The 19,853-nt window shown below is 35.1% G+C and overlaps 1 long non-coding RNA gene across 1 annotated transcript; it reads left to right on the forward strand.

Annotated features, from left to right (window-relative positions):
• The first annotated feature begins 9,958 nt into the window (after window positions 1-9,958).
• LOC134757326 (uncharacterized) lies at window positions 9,959-16,051 on the forward strand. The gene is made up of 3 exons (XR_010131191.1): window positions 9,959-10,091; window positions 13,903-13,961; window positions 15,972-16,051. It is a non-coding gene; the product is annotated as an uncharacterized lncRNA (long non-coding RNA).
• Window positions 16,052-19,853: the final 3,802 nt, after the last annotated feature.

Here is a 19,853-nt window from a genome sequence, read left to right on the forward strand (position 1 = left end):
GTGAAACGTTATCTACTATAGCCAGACTTAAAAGGTGAGAACTGATAAACTTTATCGTAAACTTCTAGAACATCTTGAATCTTCCACCATTAGTCAGGACTCAATCCACAAACCAAGCTTTTTCAGAAAGCTCTTCCAATATGGCAAAACTATTTTTCTTAAAGTATAACCTAAATTCTTCCTTAAACAAAGTAAAATTCTCCTTAATAAGGATTTCTTTAAAGAATACAAATGGTTTTGCTCTGCTATCCTTAATATTAGGAAAAACTGTATAAAATTTTATTTTTAAAGGTCAAAAGAGTAGTCAAATATTACTAATTTTATGTAGTTCAACATAATGTTATTCTAGACAGGTTTAATGTTCCTTATAAAAGTCATTTGTGAGACAAATATGTTGAAGTCAAAATCTCCTGGATTCCTTCATCAAGCTTAAAACAGAAAATACTCCTTCAATAACAAATGAAAGACAAAGATTTGGTGTTAGGCTATTTTCTAAAGGTGGAAGTTATATATTCCATGCTATAAAATGTTCTGAGACTATATTTGATATCTAAGCTTTTTACTAAACATATTCCTCTGGAAGCAGTTATAAAGAATCTTTAAAAATTTTTGTGAAACTATAAAAAACAATAAGACTATCCTAATTTTTTTGTTTTTGGGAAACATTTATTTTGGAATATTTAATTATTTGTTTGGGAAAATATGTTATTTATGTTAACTAAAATCAGTTTGTTAGTATTATTTTAAAATGAATTAATTAATAAATATTTTTAATTTCACAGTTTTAATATTTAGTGCAGTAAATATCAATAGATATAACCCACATAAGTCAAAGCTCTGTGGGGTTTTCAATAATTTTCAAGAGCATAAAATGTCTCTGGGACCAAAAAGTTAGAGAATCATTGGATTAATTAAAGAGATAAATCAGAAAAAGAGAAGGGACGTAACACACATAAGACATTTTGTAAATCATACTATTTATTTCGTCCTAAAGGAAACTAGCCTGGACCTCATCTCATTACTCACTTGGGGCGGGATGAGTACAGAGATTTCCACAGACATATTCCTAAGCCTGCTTCCATGTACTTTTTTACTGCTCACAAGTGCGACAGAAGAATTTCTGGGTGGGAACAACTCTACACATTAACATAGAGCAGCAACAGGTATTGTCTTACATGACTCATTGATTTTAGATATAATTTCAAGGGTCATCAGATTCTTTTTTTATCATAACAATCTTGAGAGATTAAGAAAAACAGAGGTGTTTTGTTCTCAGTTTACAGATAGGAAAACAAAGACAGACGGTTTCAGGGTTTCACCCTAAGGCACACGGATTGTGTTGGGGCAGGTTGTGGAATTTAAGGCACCTGCTTTCATGCACAATACTTTATCCACTAGGTCAGTGTCTTTAAAACTGCTTTTCAGCACTGGGAATTTTTCTCTCATGAAATCTTGCTCAGAAGACCCTCATAATGCACAAGAAAGAGAGCTGCTCCAGCTGGAGAGGGGCCAGCAATTGAGATCCACTCCCACCACTCCAGCCACCCCCCAGCTTGGGACACCAGTCTGCCCAAGACCCTCACTTGTTTATTTGCCTCTTTATGTTCAGCTCCTGCTTCTACTACCCTGCCTTCCTATGCACCCACTTAAACATGTTTACTATATTTCCTTAAATATGCACCTAGCCTTGTAAAATACATAGTACAGTTTTTTGTGCTTATATGTTTACATGACACAAAAGCTATTATGCTGTAAATTGCGTTCCACTTTTTACTTTTGTCCTATTAACACTGTTCTTAAAAATCTACCCAAATTTTATTTCTACATCCAGCTGGTTGCTTTTTGTGCACATATTGCTTTATAACATATATTAATAGACCATATCTTACTTATCCATTTCTCTGTTGATGAACCCAATTCCCCATCAACAAAGACGGAAGAATTGTTTTGACATATCACTCTGCAGTGAAAGGGAAGAATTTCTCCAGGATACTCACTGACTGTTGGGCAGAGGTAGACATAATCTTAACAAATGGTACCAAACTTCCCTATGAAAATTCCTCACTACTCACTAAAACTTGCCACTTTACTTTTCTGATATTTCATTTGTCCTTATGGAATGCATGTTGTTGGGTGTTAAGTCCATCTCATTATTTGTTGTTGTTGTTGTTGTTTTTGAGACAGAGTCTCACTGTCTCCCAGGCTGGAGTACAGTGGCGCGATCTCGGCTCACTGCAAACTCCGCCTCCCGGGTTCACGCCATTCTCCTGCCTCAGCCTCCCGAGTAGCTGGGACTACAGGCGCCCGCCACCGCGCCCGGCTAATTTTTTGTATTTTTAGTAGAGATGGGGTTTCACCATGTTAGCCAGGATGGTCTCGATCTCCTGACCTCGTGATCCGCCCGCCTTCGCCTCCCAAAGTGCTGGGATTACAGGCGTGAGCCATCGCACCCGGCCAAGTCCATCTCATTGTTGTCCTAATTAACATTTCTCTGATAACTATTGCTATAAATCATTTCTTCAAACATCTATTCGATTTCGAGTTTTTCTGTGAAGTTGTGTATAACTTTTGTACACTTTCCTTCCGTATTTTATGCTTTTTTCTTGGGAATTTTCCGTTTTCTTTTCTATTCTAGATACGAATTCCTTGTAAGTTTTAGACGTTTCAAATATCTCTTCTCAGTATGTGACTATGGTGCTTTTCATCCAGTAGGAATCCTTTATTTTGATATTGTCATATTTTTCTCTCTGTTTTAACCTTTGGCTTCTTATTTTTGAATCTTGCATGAGAAGTTGTTTTTGTTAATCTCTAGATCACTAAGATAGTCTCCTACATTTTATTCTTTGTGTTATGGTTGTACCATTCATTCACATTTAGGTCTTTAATTCATTTGGTATCTACCGGCACACATGGCATAAGATATGAATGCAGCTTTAAACTTCTGCACACACCTGGACAGCCTAGAACAAGGTTTTAGAGCCTAAGCAAGGGGGAGATTCTCAAGGAAGGCAGCCTGGCATGGAGTGTGAGAGTATACCCTGACAAAGGGCAGCTTGTTTGTGGCTATTTCATTATTGCTATAGATTTCATATCCAACACAAATATTATTTAAGGGTGTTTAAGTTATATTTTTCTTCATAGAGGGTATGCTTTGTGACGAAATTAGATTTTTGTCCTTGAAAGGATGAATATCAGTATCAGTTATGTACAGCTCTATTAACATCAGCTGTCTCTCTCTTTGTGATGCCAATTGAATTCATTTCTATGTTTGATTAGTGAATTGTGTCCATTTTCTGTTAAATCTTTCCTCATCTTTTTAATTATTATTTATTTATTTTTCTTCTTTTCCCTTTTCTCTTGATTAGTATGAATTTTCTTCTAACCTTAAGATCATGCATTCACTTTTTATTCTTCTGGTCATTACTCATTCACATTATGTTTATCTTTCTCTAATAATTGCTTAACTGTATCTGTATCCTTACCTCTCCTCAGTAAAGCAGGACGTGTACTTCAGCTCTTCCTTTAGCCCCACCCAGGTCATCATGTCTGAATTTTTAATTTTATATTGTCCAGTTCTTATTTTTGCTTGTTTTATTTTTCATGGCTTTTTAAAAAATACAACTAACACTTAGTAAGTTACACCCTCACTTTCCATTTACCTTATTACTACCTTCTGTATGTATTTCTCTTATTTTTGGAGTACAACCTCTAATACATTCAGCTCTTTAAAGATTGTCTTAGTGTGATATATTTTCTGATGCTTTGTATTATTTATGACACCCTCACATGTAAATGAGAGCTTAACGAGATTTTTTTAAATCTAGTCTTAAAATCATTTAACTTCAATACTTTGGAGAAAAAAAAAGGGATCCTTGCTTTTATGCCTTCTTTTCTGCTTTTTTCTATTACTTGCCACCAAAGTTCTATCTGACCCACAGACATACAGGAGAAAACAAAGGATAGGGAAGATTGAGATTAAAAGGGAAATTACATTTAGTGAAAGGAACACAGACTTCAGAGTTACAGAGAGATGAATTTGAACATGACAGAGCATACCCAGAAGAGAGATTAAAAAACCCACAAACTAGGGCAGTGACCTGTGTTTGTTAACTCAGGAAAAAATAAATCCCCCAGTATTTCAATATGTTATGTATTCATGAGTTGTAACCAAGAACCCACTTAAATTTCAGGAGCTGATGGCCAGATTCAGGTATTTCACATGACTTATTATACCTATGTATTTTTTGGCAAAAAGAAGTTGGAAAAATATATACATACGTATATAAGATTCTTCTATGGGTTCATTATTTTGTCAACCAATATAAATGTTAGTGTTTGATCGTATGGTACATAAATGTGGATATCAGATTCACACCGAAGATTGCACCATTGTCATTGTAAGATGCTTTGCATTTGATTCCATGTTGTCTGATGTTACTAAACCGCCTTCTGGTTTTTGTTTGCGTTTGCTTGTTATATCTTTGCTTATCCTTTTCCTTTCGACCTTTCTCAATCTCATGGTTACAGATGTGTCTCACATATCCATACGTCAAGAAACAGGTTGGAATCTGTGAATACAATCATGAGCCCATTGACACACCGCCCACCCTCATGGCACCTGTGTTCTTTCAGGGCAACAGACACAAAAGCAGGCACTATGTTTGTTTTACTTGCTACTTCATAGAACTAAGCACAGTCCCTGACATATACGAGGATAAGCATAAATATATATTGAGTAAATAAGCTTATTTTGTAAAAGCAATTACTTAATCAAAATGCATTGAAGGCTTTAGAGTAAAATTGCGCAGAGCTAGAGGAACATTTGAAAGAGAGACCTGACCCAGGGATGGGAAAGCTCCCCTGTGAAGTGACTCTTCAGCTCAGAGAGGCAGGACAATGAAGAATAGGAAAAGTATTCCAGAAAAGGAAACATAATTTTCTTCCAATTTTCATTTAGCTGTATTTTCTAGTTTTGTACAGAAAGTACCATTTATAAAGTACGTAAATATCTTGAACAGAGCAAGCACTAAAGAGAGCAATTTCTGGCCACTATCAGGGCTTATGATAAACAGGATAAGGCAAGGGAATCAGGAAAAGACTCCCCCAGAATTGCCAGTTGATGATTTGTTTATCTAAATATTAAATTGATAAATAAAACTTTATCAGTAAAGATATCTTTTCATCATCTCTAAAATAAGATTTCTGTCTTCAGAGTTGCTATGAAAATTAAAGAATAGTTAAAATAAGCTATCTTAAATCCAGTTTCAAACAAGGCAATACATAATCATGTAAAAATAAGTGAGGCTCCTAGTGAGGCCTACTACATACAGTCATGCATCACTTAATGACAGGGATACCTTCTAGGGAATGTGTTGTTAGGCGATTTCATCATTGTGCGAACCTCATGAGTGTATTTACACAATCCTAGATGGTGTAGCCTACTACACACCTAGGCTATCTGGTATAACCTATTGCTCCTAGGCTACAAATGTTTATAGTATGTTACTGTACTGAATACTGTAGGTGACTGTAATACAATGGTAACTATCTAAACATACTTAAACACAGAAAAGGGACAATAAAAATACAGTGTTATAATCTTATGGAACCACCATAGTGTGTACAGTTCATTGTTGACTGAAATGTAATTTTGTGGTTCATGACTGTATTAGGCATTCAATAAATGATTGTTATTGTTGTTATTATAAGTAGAAAAGTAAAATATAGTTTTTTCTTCTGTAAAATATATGTAATACTACTTATTTTATAGAATTATTTTGAAGATTAAATTAAATTTAGAAATGTATGTACAGTATATATTACTGTGTTTAGAATTTAGGAGGTATTGGCCAGGCACGGTGGATCATCTGAGGTCAGGCGTTTGAGACCAGCCAGGCCAACGTAGTGAAACCCCATCTCTACTAAAAAAAAAATACAAAAAATTAACTGGCCGTTGTGGCATGTGCCTGTAATCCCAGCTACTCGGGAGGCTGAAGCAGGAGAATCACTTGAACCTGGGAGGTGGAGGTTGCAGTGAGCTGAGATTATGCCACTGCACTCCAGCCTGGGCAACAAGAGTGAAACTCCGTCTCAAGAAAAAAAAAAAAAGATTTAAGAGATATCAAAATTACCAAGTTTAGATAAAGATACATGAATAGATAGGTAGATACCTAGACAGTCAAAGATATTGGTAGCATAACAAAATTTAATGTGATGAAGAAAATAATTCATAAGCATTTGGAAAAGGAAGGTGTGTATGGCAAAGTTTCTAGAAGAAAGGAGGATCTATGAAATGAGAAGAAATTGAATAAACAAATAAAGATGACTTGACTTTCCAGGGGAGGTTGCCATTCTGATGGAGCCACAGAGCTTCTTACCACTCAAAAATAAAAAAAAAGAGAGAGATACTGTAATTCTATATTGAAGCCAGAGAATTAGCAGAAATAAAGAAAAATTTAATGACCTATAATTTTATCCTTCTCGAGAAGGATCTCAAATTCATGAATAGAGCCAACTGCCCGATTTATGTAGCAACTGAAAACCCTGATTATATCTAGATTTAATCAAGAGATAATCAATTTGATCAAGATTTAATAAATATAATTAAATAATATATTTAATCAATATAATCTAGATTTAATCAAGATATAATCAATCAGGTTTGGCTGTGTCCCCACCCAAGTCTCATCCTGAATTGTACTTCTCATAATCCCCACATGTCATGGAGGGACCCAGTGAGAGATAATTGAATCATGGGGGCAGTTTCCCGTTTGCCATTCTAGTGATAGTAAGTTCTCACGGATCTGATGGTTTTATAAGGGGCTTCTTCCTTTGCTTGGTTCTCATTCTTTTTGCTGTCACCATGTGAAGAAGGACATGCTTGCTTACTCTTCTACCACGATTTTAAGTTTCCTGAGGCCTCCCCAGTCATGCTGGACTGTGAATCAATTAAACCTCTTTCCTTTATAAATTACCCAGTCTCGGGCATGTCTTTATTAGCAGCATGAGAATAGACTAATACATGTCTCCAGCCACAATTCATGAAAAAAGCTCTAAGTGTCGTTTTTCCAGTTTACACTGGAAAAATAAAGCAAAATCTCCATACCCTCTAAGCTTAGCCATTATTATCAAGACAAATAAAGAGTGTTTACAGCTCAAAATGATGCCTTTAAAAGTTTACAGTTAAAGGTAATGTATGGAGTCATCAAAGAAGAGAAAAATGAAATAATTAAGCTCCTGGCCTGAATTTCTTCTTAGTATTTTTATGAGGGTAAAGAGATTAGAAAAAAAACAGGGAAGAATAACCTACAACTGAAAGCCCTTGATAGATTTACTGGTGGGATAGGGAAAGGGTGAACCTAGAAAAAAGGAAAAAAAAAAAAACAACAACAGCATGTCTCAATAGAAGAGGTAGTGATCACCTCAGCTAAATGTTTCTGTAATCATTTATTAAAAAGGTAAATCAGTGACTCCAGATGTGGCTTGAATCATTGCCATGTTAAGTTAATGCAAAAGATCAGAGCAGTGCTACATTTGCGCAGGCGGTTTCTCTCCGGGCAGTAGTTTGCACTGATGATCACCTTTCACAGCATTTTCCCCAACCAGCACTTCACTTAGTCTTTTCTACACCCAGCACCTCCCCCTGGCACCCCCTGCAAGGCCACTATCACTTCCGACTTCCAACGTGGCATCCGTGAGATCTGTCCACATTAGGCAAAGCAGGAGAGCACTGAGTAGCAGGCTAGGTTTGGAAAGAGCGTGCCTCTGGAAACACAGCTTCCTGGGAATTGACATTAGGCCAGTCCTACAGTTACCAAGATGCACCCCAGGATTTCTTCATTTTCTAATAGATGTGGGAGTGCTCCATTTTCCCCAACAGCGAATTTCCCCTGAGAAACGATGCTAGACCCTGGGTTTGCCCACCTTGTAACTCTTCTTGTAACTCCTTTTCATCCCTAATTCCTCCTCCCCGTGGCGTGGAATTGATGCCCGTGCAGTACAATGCCAAGTAGCACCTTCTTTCAATTTATGTTTTATTTTGCTATGGTGGTGATTCTTTATTTGCTGGTTGCCTTTTCTCACACATCTTTCTCTCTCTCTCTCTCTTTCCTTCTGCTTTTTGTTTTTCTGCCCAGAAAAACCTGACTTCGATACCAAAAAAGATGAAACCACAGAAACTCAAATTTAAAAAAAACTTTAAAAAAAACAAAAAAAAATACTCAACAATTCTTTCAGCTTTATTAACATTTTCCATTGTTTCTTGTGACTTGTGTCTCGTTCTCTGTAGTATTGATGATGAACATTTGATAATGAACGTTCTTGCATATTCAGATAAAGAAAAAAACAAAAAAGCAGTATGAATTTAATAGTGTTTATAATAAACATTTTAAAAAATGACCCTCATAGCACGCAAAACAGGATGGGGAATTTCCCCTCTTCTTTCTGTGACAAAGTGCATCATTCCTGCATTAGTTTTTAACACCAAACTACCTACATTCATCATGTCCCTCATTTTTCTTTTATTTTCTTGCATTTGTGAATTAGTTCAAGAATGCTAGAAAAGTGTTGAGTTGTGCACATCGATTTCTTGTTTCACAATGTTTAAAAGTGACAGTAATTCATTTTGTAAACTGAAAAAAAAAAAAAGGTTGGAATAGAGAGCATAATAGGTACAACCTAACACATTATTATGTTTATTAACTTTGAGACCCAGAAATAAATTCTTTCCTTTTCTTTATTCTTGCTCTTAAAAATACAAAAAAAAAAAAAGTTTTTTTTGTGTTATTTTTGGTTTGTTTATTGGGGGGGCTTTTTTTAATTGTCAGGATTATGATCTTGCTGTATTTCTTCAATACGTATACAAGGTGATGTGAAAAGATGACATGGGCAGAATAGTAAGAACAAGTAGGCTTGTTCTACTTTGCTTCAGAATTCTGTTAATGTCAAAAGCAAAGATCACGCCCATGTTGATGTCTCGTTGCTCACCTGCATTTCCAGAGAGTGTGGCACTCATGCAGTCCCTGAGAAAAATAAAATCAGGGACATGCTTCTCCTTTTAGCCTTTTAAAAATTCAAAACATTTAGTCCAAGGGAACTTTTTATGCTATCAGGAAAGGTTTTTGCCATTTTTGATTGATTGTCAAACAGCTAAGTACTTTGTTTTCTTTCTCCCTAATTAATAACTACATTCCATGAGGCCTCTTCCAACTAGAGAGGCCTTTTCTTCCAGAAGAGTCCCGCAGAAGATGCTGGTATGATGGGCACCACTGGCTAAGTAAACTAGATGCAGAAAGCAGTCCTTGGGGCCAGTCTGCCAGCTGAGTCCTGGTTTTGGATGAAGAGTTGATGAGATATTGGGCCAGGCTCAATGCTGTAGTTTTAATGCTAAGAGGTTAAGTTTACTTCACAGAGTACACCTCTTAGTAACCTCTTACTTAGGCAGCTGCTTAAAGCAAATTGCAAAACTGGCTTGATTTGGAATGTTTTTATTAGAGGAAAAAGGAAAGCCATATTATCTGGAAAAAACTTCATTTTAAATATCCATTATTCAACAAATTATGTTCAGAAAGTGGTCAGAACTTAAGCAAGAAAAGTGAAGAAAGAATGCAGAATTGTGGAGCAACAATTCAGGAAATATTTCTACCTGAACACTTGTACTCTTGAAGTCATAACAAAATAACGATGAGCTTTTCACATCACCTTTATGGTTTCAATCCCTAGCTCAAAGCTTTCTGGAATCTTTTATTTTTTGTAAACTTTTTTTCTTTTGTTAAAATAAATAAAACATGCAATGTTTAAAAAAATAAAAAATGAAAATAAAAAGGTAAATCAGATGGGCTTACTGAAGTAAGCAATACATTTTCCCAAATGCACAAATATCATGGAATTATGAATAAAAATCTGAGTAGGAGTGTCTATTTTTGTTACAATATCTCTATGGGAGAAGCCGAGAGAGAAAGTGAAACTAGTTGTACCCCCATAAGCCTCTTAAATCATGGGCTTAGGGTTTGCTACATACATCCAGTGTGGAAATAAAATGCTTCTCGGATTTTACTGATTCCATCAATCTAGGATCATAAGTATGTAATCAGGTATGTTTCAGGATATTACATTTTAAAATAGCATTCTTATTTTATTTGTGTAATCTCTTGTTGTCTTCCAAATCGGTTATTTGGGCACTTGACTTGGGCAATAAATAACCTCATGTTTTCTTCTTGAGTTCTGTAAACAGCATAAAAAAGGAAGCAATTTGGTATCATCATCTAAATGATGATGCATTTCAAAAGTAAAGAGTTTTGTTCAACGCTCTCCAGATTATCTGACACAATCCCTCCCTGGATGCAGCATGTATTTTTAAAGCAAAAAAAAAAAAACATATAAAATTCAAAATAAGTTATATTAGACTGCTAAAACAATCATCAAGATCATTCAGGAATAAATCCCACTTTCACACAAGCCTCAGCATAATGCTCAGATGTAAGAACTTACTGAACCTGAATCGAGCACAACATCATCCCGATTCTCGATTTTACCCCAAGCACCAAAAACTTGGTAGGAAATGGATGATAAAAATGAAAGTATATGTTTATATTGCCATCTTATCTTGTGATGTGAAAGAGAGCTTCATGAACTTGATTACAGGTCTGGATTAAAAGAAAAATTGGTCACAAATCCCCAGCATTTACTTATGTTGCCTTTCATGATAATATTACTTACACTTTCCTTGTATAAAAAATTACATGTATTTAACAAGCGTTTTCAGAAGTGCCTCTTACTCCATGCTGGAGACTGTGATCCAAGCATTATAATAATAATACTAAGTAAAAATTTTGTTTCTAGATTTTACAAATATGTTACTTAGGAATTGCATACAGTTACTCATAACTGGTATACATACACAGGTGAGCAGCCCCAGGCTGGTATGGTGGCTTTTGAAGCCACCAAGGACCCAGACTTCTTTGATCTTTTCCCTTCATGATCTTTAATCCTCAAGGTCACAATCTGGCTGCTGGAGCTCTAGCAAGAAGGGGATTTTGGCAGAAAGAACACCCTTCCCCACCCCACATTCAGGGAACTTTCTTCTCTACCTCCCACAACTAAAAAGAACACTGGAGAGAACTTAGAAACAGGACCACACCTAATCACAAGGAAACTCGAGGATTTTTCATTAAAAAGGGGAAGATGAATAAGAGTTTCTGCCATAACTAGTGTAAAAATAATTAACAATACAATGTGATGAGTATGTTATGCTGGATTTTCAGGATAAGTTGTATTAGTGGTTGGCTGAGTACAGGAATCCTAGGCAAAATAATTAACGTATGCCTAAAGTATCAAGGAGCCAATTACATTTAGGGAATGGGAGGAATATTCATGTGGATGAAGGATAGCATGCTCAGGAAAACTGGTAGATGAGGTTAAGGTTAGGTATCTTTTTACAGCATACATAGAGGTTAAAGCTCAGACTCTGGATTCAAACTGACTGGATGACCTTGAGAAAGTTAGTTAACTACCTTGTGTCTCATATGTAAAATGGGGACAACAATTGCGCCTACTCCATTGGGTTGTTATGAGTATTAACTGAGATAAATTCAGAAGCGCCTAGAAAACTTACTAAAATATAATTGTCCAATAAACAGTATCTATTGCTGGTTGTCTATGAATGGCCTGCATGTGTTTGCATAAGGGACACAACAACGTCATTAACGAGGGATTGGGGGCCCACCAGGGAGCCTGGCATAATCAGGTTTATTTCTTGGGAAGAATTCTCTCTGGTGTGGTAAGATTTAAGCTGTTGTCAAGGAGATTAATTAGGAGGACGTTTCAACTGAGATGATGAAGTTCTGAACTAAATCAAGAAAATTGGCTACATTTTAGACTCTTGAAAATATTGTCAAATTTCTTGTTGGAATTCTAACAATTTCGACTACCACTGAGAGTATGAGTGATACCTCACAAAAACCTAACACACATGTTCATCTTTTTAAAATACCGCAAATTTGTTAAGTGAAAATGATGTTTTATTATTTCTTTAACTTGTAATTCTTTTTTAAGGTTGATTTTTTTTTAGTTTATTAGCTTTGTATTTCCTACTCATGTTTATATGTTTATATCCTTCTCCAGTTGTATTTTAGAAACAATGCTTTCCCTACTGTTTCTATGAACTGTTCATATATAAGTGATCTTGGCCATTTGCATGCCCTAATATTAGTTTCCATGATTAAAGGCTGCATGGAAAAAGGGTCAAAGGAGGACCTCCCTGATTTAATTATAGATTACCAAAAAAAGAGGCAGACAAGGGGAGACAATACTGAGGGAATGTTCTTGCGGAAAAAGCCATGTAAACCTTCCAGCCAAAAGTCAATGACATCTTTAGTAAATTCTACAGAGTTTCTGAATACTTTGAGGAGTATATTTCCTATGAAGAGAATATGAATACCCACTGAGTCCTGCTTTGAAGTCAGAATCAGTGGGAAGTAAAAACAGAATTTGCTCAAAGGGTAAACCAACCACGAGTTACTCTTGTTAAGATTATTCTCATGTATTTTATATAATCGATGTCATTATAAATTGAAAGATTTTTTTTTCCATTATGATTTCTAAGTTGTTGTTTCTGGCATGTAAGAAAGCAATTTCATATCATTTGAAGGAGTTCTTAGAAATCCTGACCTTTTCAGTTGATTGTCTTGAGTATTGATGATTTTAGTGATTATAATCCTTGATTATGCTAAATTAATAAGAGCAAGGTATTGTTTAACTGTATAAGAATCAAGGACAGAATAGCATTTTATCAGGAAATTAATAAAGTAGTATATCATACATTAAATATGTTTTTCTTCTTGAAATATTAATATGTCAACATCTTCATAACATTTTACTCACAATTTTTATTAAATTCATTAAGTATACAAAATATGTACAGATTGAAAAATCTTGTGTGATGAGGCTAAGAAAGGAGATCAAAAACATAAATAAAACTTAAAGATCATAAATTGAACCTTAATCAATAAGCCCTGCCCCGTTCTCATCCAATTGAATCTCACCTCCAGAAATAAATGGAAATGAAAATGGAAAACAGCAAAATTTAACAGAAATATGATTTAGCCAAAAAGAATAAGAATATGACATGCTATTACTTTTTAAAGTTAAACCATTTGAAAGAACTGTCTACATTTGTTGTTTAAAAGGAGGTTTCTCATTATATATGGTTGTGTGAAAGAAAACAAAAACCAAAAAAAGGTAACTAAACAGCATGTGTAATTCTAACCCTGTGTTTGTATGTTAATAGGAATTAGCCTTTAGAAAAGAGAGTCAGAGGTAATGGCCTTTTTTTCTTTTAGTTTAAACTTTTGACAATAAATATCTATACTTTTGATGTCAGAAAAATATTGTTAAAAGAAAACCTAAACACAATTCCTCTTTCTAGTTTCTTTAATAATTCCATATTTCAGAATGAATTTTTAGTAGATTTAAGATGAAGATAAGTTAAAATATCTACATGAGAATTTCTGATCAGAGAAGCACCACACATTTTGATAAAACATGAATATTATTATTATTTCACAAATATTAAAAAGTAAACCAAAAATTTGGAGAAAACAGATTTCTCATCAGAGCATCTTCATGTTCTTTATTGTCTTGACTCATACAAAATGTTCACCAGAGTTGTGTTTTTGAATTTTCTGGACAACTTATTGATAATTCAAGAAGGGGCCAAGAAAAATGAAGTCAAATATAGAGAATAACAGAAATTGTGTTTGTGTTCAAAAATTCTGGACAGAGATTATTTGGGTAAAAGACATGGTTTATCTCTTGCTTCATTTTAAATCTCTTTCTTTTCTGAAATCAGATTTCTTCCTGGGATTTTCAAATATCTTATCTCCATGTTTTTGTCTTTATGTCCAGCCTGAAGATTTATTTCAATTTCTCCATTTTCCTAGCAGGAAAATGCTACATGTACTTAAGTAAGTATAAAACTTTACTGATTGATATTCAGCTGTAGAAAAATGTCTCCTGTTATATCCAGAGTTTTGTGAACCTGAGGTTCAACTTTGGAAACATCCTTATTCTAGTCTCTCTTTTTCTTCTAAATATAGAGCTTCAAGTAATATGGATAATTGAACTCAACACAGAATAATTAAGTAAAAAAGGAAACCTCATTCACTGCATAACTATTTTGTTTCTCTGACTTCTTCCTTTGAATATATCCTGGATTCAGACACAGAAAGTCAACCATTTCTAGCATTCATTTTAGAATGTTGGTTTGTCCTTGCTGGGAATATCTGTATACCCAACAATTCTGGTGGGAAGTTCATTTTATATTCTGTCACTGCGTTTAACGGAAAGTGACTAAGCATTCAAGTCAAGATTTCTGGAAAATAAGACCATAGCATAACTGAAAAATGAACATTTGCTTCACAGGTAATAGTGCACTTGAACCACCCATATTAGCTACAGTGTAAGTTAATATGGCACTTTTAATAAAAGTGAACTTTAAAATACCGTAAAACAATGACACATTTTATTTTGGGTGATTGCAATGGTCAAAACTTCTTGGCTCTACAGGACATTTTAAATATTTTCTTTTCTTTCTCTCCACAAACATTCAATTCTCTGGGAAAGTTTGTCTGAATTGCTGGAGAATATGTTTTTGGCCCCCTCACTTCCTATGAGCACTGCATATTGAAGCCCTCTAGCTGGCATTTCAGAGCCACAAATATAATGTGACTGTATTGACAATTCTTCAATCCTGAGAGAGACAAAGACCCAGTGTTCTATCTTTATTATTCAAACATACTGTCCCCGTTTGGTGAACAGGGATTCATTTGCTCCAAATACAAAAGGTCCCTGAACTCCTTTAGAACACAAAAACAAATTATAATCACCTCAAGTCAATGGAATTCTGAGTTATCATAAGCTAATGTTTTGAGCTTTTTCTGCATCTTAGAACGCACACATCCTTGTTTAAGATTCAAACCTCTGGACACAATTATGGTTGACCAGTAGGCTTTTTAGCTGACAAATGACTGGCTGACTTGGAAACCAGTTCTTAAAGCCTCCAGAGAGCAACATGCTGATACTCCTGAGCTCTCAGCTCTTAGATTTTTCACATCGTTTTTACAAAAGAAACACCCCAGGTGTACCAAAGCTTTGTGTAATGAAATCTTTCAGAGCAGCCAGAAAAATATAACTCTTCCCCACCTGGATTCAGTTGTGGGTTAGAGCACATTTAATTTCAAGTCAATAGGTTCCCTGCACATCAGCACTTAAGGGATTAAAGACAAGTCTAGTTTCGTTGCCCTAAATGTACTGTTATTGTTATCAATTCGTGCAGCCTTGCAATAAGTTTTCAATAAATCTAAGATTAACTATTATTTTCTTGCCTATAAATAAAATATAATCATCTTAAAAATCAATGAAGGGAAAACCATCATATCCATTAACCTGGCTCAGAATCCCTCCAGGCTCTTGCTATGAAACACGGTGCTGTGGATCTTTCATTTTATTGAGCTATATCTCTTTGTATGGCAACCAGCAGGCAAAAGAAAAAAAATATCTAATCTAAAAACCAAAGACTAGGGGTTTTTTTGTTGTCGTTGTTCTAAAACCACTGAGGTAAGGGCTGAATATTCTTTTCTGCCTGGGGTTAATTTTTTTCCCTCTTTAATTTGCAATCATGCAATAAAAAAAAAAAAGGAGGGACATTGCCTCAAGTAGCTAGTGGCTTTATTACCATTTCTCCTGCCAGTCTCCACTTTTTATCACTTCCAAATCCTTTGTTTTTAAAGTCACCTGCACAACCCTGCAATGTTAGAAACACCTTCAGTTGTCTTCACCAACTGTCATTTTGTACCATCTGCTGTTAGAATCTCAAAAGCAGTAACGCATGGGGGTCAAGGCCACTTTCTCTCAGGAAACTAAAAAACAACAGAGCCAAGTCATTTAGTCTGGGTTTTTTTTTTTCCCCCTGTCAGCTTTACTACACCCTGGAGTGGACATTTTCCTTGCCTTTCAGTTGCAAATGTTCCTCAAAAGACATGAACTTCACAATAAGGTAACCACACAAAAACAAGGTTTTATAGACAACCCATTATCTACTAGCAGAAGGGGGTGATTAGTCATCTGCTTCACTTGAAATAGATCCAAAGAATTCAAGCCAGCACTGCAAAGAGAAAAATGCATTTATGTCAGGATTCCAGAAAGGGAGCCATCCTGCCTTAATGTCAGGGGCATCAGCACAACCTTTCAAAAGGCTGTAAGGAATCTCAGAAGTCAAGCAGCAAGGAGTTGACCCAAGATTCAGTATTATTTTTTTCACTCCCATACCACTTCAACCTGGATGATCCACTCTTCTGATCTTTCTTCGGACTAGAGACAAAAAGGGACCACCTTTTGTTTCTGCTTTTGTCAGCTACTAAAAATGGTCAGTTCGGCCAGGCGCAGTGTAATCCTAGCACTTTGGGCGCCTGTAATCCTAGCACTTTGGGAGGCTGAGGCGCGCAGATCACCTGAGGTCAGGAGCTCGAGACCAGCCTGGCTAACATGGTGAAACCCTGTCTCTATTAAAAGTACAAAATTAGCTGGGCGTGGTGGCGGAAACTTGTAATCTCAGCTACTCGGGAAGCTGAGGCAGGAGAATCACTTGAACCTGTGAGATGGAGGTTGCAGTGAGCTGAGATTACGCCATTGCACTCCAAACTGGGTGACAGAGCGAGACTCCATCTCAAATAAAAAATAATAATAATAATAATAACAAATAAATAAATTAATTAAATTAAATTAAAATGGTCAGTTCAATTAAACTAATTCAATCCCATATACCAGATAGGCTCTCTAAAGACATAATCCTTTCTTAAAATGAAACTGTTACTTATCATCATATTCCCCTTTCTATATGTTCTACAAATCATTACAAATTCACGTAAAATTCTTCAACCTGAAAGATGCCTAGTTTATTCTCAAGGCGGTTCACATACAAGTCTAAGTTTTTTGCCCCATAAATAAAATATAATCATCCTAAAAATCAATAGGAGAAAAGAATCAGAACCGTTAACCTATCTCAAAATCCTTTCATCCACTTGGATTAACCACACCGTGCTGAGTCTTTCATTTTATTGAGCTGTATAATTCTTTGTATGGCAAATGGCAAGGGGAAAAAAAATCAAAGACTCAGGTGTCGTGTTCCAAAAATCAGAGTGAAGTGGGAATGAGACGATAGATTTTGACCCTTTTTGATTATAGAAATAAATAGGTTTTGCAAACCCCAGAAACAATGGTTTTAAGCAACTGGAAAGAGGTTAGCTTGGTTTAGCTTCTCCCTTTGAAAATGCTTCCTCATGAGCAATTTATAAACCTGGGCATCAGTTTTGAAAATTGTCAGAAATTTTTCTTTAAGATTTAAGGGGAAAAAAAAGAAGAGGTAGAGGAAAAAAGATTGATTTTAAAAGTGGAAGTGTGAGTCAAATGCACTAAAAAGACAAGGCTGATTTAGGATAGGCCCTGCATGGTTGCGCACACCTGTAGTCCCAGCTATTCTGGAGGCTGAGGCAGGAGAATCGCTTGTGCCCAGGAGTTTGAAACCAGCCTAGGCAACATAGCAAGACCCTGTCTCAAAAAAAGAAAAGAAAAAAAAAAAAAGAAAGACTGATTTCGTCTTAAGTCTCAAGCTGTAATACATGAACTGAAATGAAGATACTCACATGAAGCTGGTTGCTATTTACCACTGCTCAATGGTCACTTCTTAATTCTCTTCTTTTCCACAGAAATTTGTTTTGTAAAGTTCAATAATAAGAAAATTTACAAACTATAACTGGACTTTTAAAATATAATTTCAACTCTTATTTTAGATAAGGGGGTACATGTGCAGGTTCATTACCTGGGTATTTTGCGGGATGCTAAGGTTTCGGGTATAATGATCCCAGTACCTAAGTCCTGAGCATATTACCCATAGTTGGCTTTTTAACCCTTGCTCCCCTTGCTCCCTACCCACTCTAGTAATCCCCAGAGTCTATTGCTGCCATCGTTATGTCTGTGAGTACCCATTGGTTAACTCCCACTTATAAGTGAGAACGTGCAGTATTTGATTTTCTGTTCCTGCATTAATTCTCTTAGGATAATGGTCTCCAATTGCATCCACGTTGCTGCAAAGGACATGATTTCATTCTTTTTCATTGCTGCATAATGTTCCATGCACCAAATTTTCTTTACCCATTCACCATTGATGGGCACCTAGGTTGATTCCATGTCTTTGCTATTGTGAATAACACTGCAATGAATGTAAGAGAACATGTGTCTTTTTGGCAGAATGATTATGACTGGACTTTGAACATCTAACTTCATTAATGTAAATAAAGTCTTATAATACATTATATCTCAGATACATTCTTTAAAAAAATAGCCTTCCTCTTCTTCCTTATACTCCCCTGCCCCTTTTAAAAAAAATGGAATACCTCTTCACTCAATACAAGGATAAAGTAAATAATTTTCCAGTGGTTTATCTAATGAGCCATGAGCATGTTAAAAATATAAATAAGGACATCATTTTAAGAGCCATACAAAAACAGTCCACTCTGCATGGGATGAGAAAAGGAGCAGCTTGGTAATTAGTCACTATAAAATTGAAAGAGAGTTTTTGGTAGGATTTTGACAAAAAAAAAAAATCTCACATTTTTGATATCTGGGTAACACTAAGTTTAAATGGTCATTTTGCTATATATCTCTAACACCCAGTTTAATAACTAAACATTTGGAGAAAGAAAACTATATATGGCTTCCTCAGTAAGAAGATATTAAAGAAATAACAGAATCTAAAGTAATAACAGAATCTAAAATCCAAATGCTATTTTCCATAACTAAACGCAAAAAAATAACATGTTTTGATCACTTCCAATTTTAAAGTTTTAAATTACATCCTATGCCAAACAATTAAAAGTAGTAAGCAAAAGAGAAGGAGAGATATTCTTTACTAGCACTTAGCATATGGCCAGATATTTAGCCCATTTGCATTTATTGGAATGATGGATTTTTTTTCTTTTAATCTCATTTTATGTTTAATATTTATTATAAGTTATTGTTTTTCTTCTATTCCATTTTCATAAATTTTGCTGCTTTAAGTTTCTGTTTATCTTCCCCTTTCTCTCCCTCCCCAGGTAATCTGGAAATTAAATTTTGCTTATTTATTTCACTAGTGATTCCTAATAATGATAATTTTAAAATATACTTCATTAGTATATCAACATTAGTTAATAACTGTCATGCTTGCTTGTTCACTGCTTCCTTACCTTTTATCTCAGCCACTAAAAGAGACTATTAGAGTCTCTTATTCCCCAACTCTCCATTTCCCCCCACTGAGAAGGGGCTTTTATAATGCTTCTTCTTGCCACGGAATTTTACTTAGGTAGGCTATAAGTTTTAATTTTAAGTTATTATTATGTTATCCCTTCTGGAGTTTCTCTATTGTTGAATTAATTCTTACTTTATGTAATAAATTCCCAGTTAATTTTTAACCACCTACTAAGTCTTAATTATTGCAAGATTTGTTACCACTTTTCCTCTTTTCTTTATTTCCCATTATCATGAAATAGATAATCCGATTCCATTAACAAAAAGTTGGAAGCCTCCCTCAAAATCTTTACTTAAGTAGGTGACTGAGTGGTATATTCTCCAATGCCTTGACTTTCTCTTACCCTGACAGATAAATATCTTAGATAGGTAAAGAATCTCTGTTTCGAAGTTCTTTTTTTTCTGTTTTCTTTAAAATTTATGATCTTTTCTTTATAAAAAAAATTAAGAATGTTTATAACAGACTAATTCTCTTTTCTTTACAATTTATTCTTAAAATTTCACAAGGATATATT

The sequence above is a fragment of the Gorilla gorilla genome, chromosome 16 (genome assembly GCF_029281585.2).
Source record: "Gorilla gorilla gorilla isolate KB3781 chromosome 16, NHGRI_mGorGor1-v2.1_pri, whole genome shotgun sequence".
Taxonomy (NCBI): Eukaryota; Metazoa; Chordata; class Mammalia; order Primates; family Hominidae; genus Gorilla; species Gorilla gorilla.